This window comes from Solanum tuberosum, unplaced genomic scaffold, assembly GCF_000226075.1.
Source record: "Solanum tuberosum cultivar DM 1-3 516 R44 unplaced genomic scaffold, SolTub_3.0 scf00160, whole genome shotgun sequence".
Classification (NCBI taxonomy): Eukaryota; Viridiplantae; Streptophyta; class Magnoliopsida; order Solanales; family Solanaceae; genus Solanum; species Solanum tuberosum.
In genome coordinates this window covers 911,873-912,884 of record NW_006239085.1, presented here as the reverse complement: position 1 = coordinate 912,884, position 1,012 = coordinate 911,873, and positions in this window count along the sequence as shown.

The following is a 1,012-nucleotide window of genomic DNA, read 5'->3' as shown; positions in this document are numbered from 1 at the left end:
TATATATATATATATATATATATATATATATATATATGTATGTATGTATATTTTGAATTTGCATATAGTTTTCGATGTTTAGCTATATTATTTTAAATTTGAGCTTGTAAATATTTTGTTTTGTATTCATATAAAAGTTATAATCATACTGTCAAAGTTTCTCATATTTGAAGTTATCAGTTTACTTTGTAAATATTCTCTTTTGTATTCAGTTTGACGGTAGCTTTTGTTCTTATAAATTTTACATATTGAAATTTGATATTTCAATGAAAGTATTTTGTACTCATGTGAATTTTGCAAGCCTTTTGAATATTTTTATTCATTTATGTTTTTAAATTCTAGTCTATGACACAGGTAAGTAAAAATATATTTAATCTCTTTATGTTGGTTTGATTTGATTTTTAGATTTAATAAACTGACATAGTTGATTTAGTTATTTTTTAATAATAAACAAAACCAAACACATGTATGTACACCCCTAATATTATCTGCATATGGATGTTGCTTCCCGAAAGGAAATTCCTGACTTAGACGAACTCTAAGGATCCGGCTCCCATCCATTATCCCTTCCCTCCATTTCGTCAAGTGTACATTTAGATGAGAGACATGTGTTTTATTTAACGTTTAAAGGTCAAGATTATATTATATTAACAAATATCATAAACATAGTTGAGTCAACTAATTTTAAAAAATTACTCTTCAAATTTGGTAAGAATTACAATATATTCCATTCGAAATTTAATACTTATTAATATCATTAGTTCATCTTAAATTTGTATATTTAAATATTTAAATATTAAAATATACAAATTCTTCTCACCATATTAGTTAATAACTTTTGAAAATCAGTTTTTGCTATTTACGTATTTAATTTCCTCTCGAGATATATAAATGACGAAGAAGAATTTTAATTCCTAAGACACATTTGCTGTTTCTTCTTTACTTTCTCTTTTCTATTTTTTTTTCTTTTATTTTGTTGGGCAGATGCTAGTAAGAATTGGATTTTACCAAT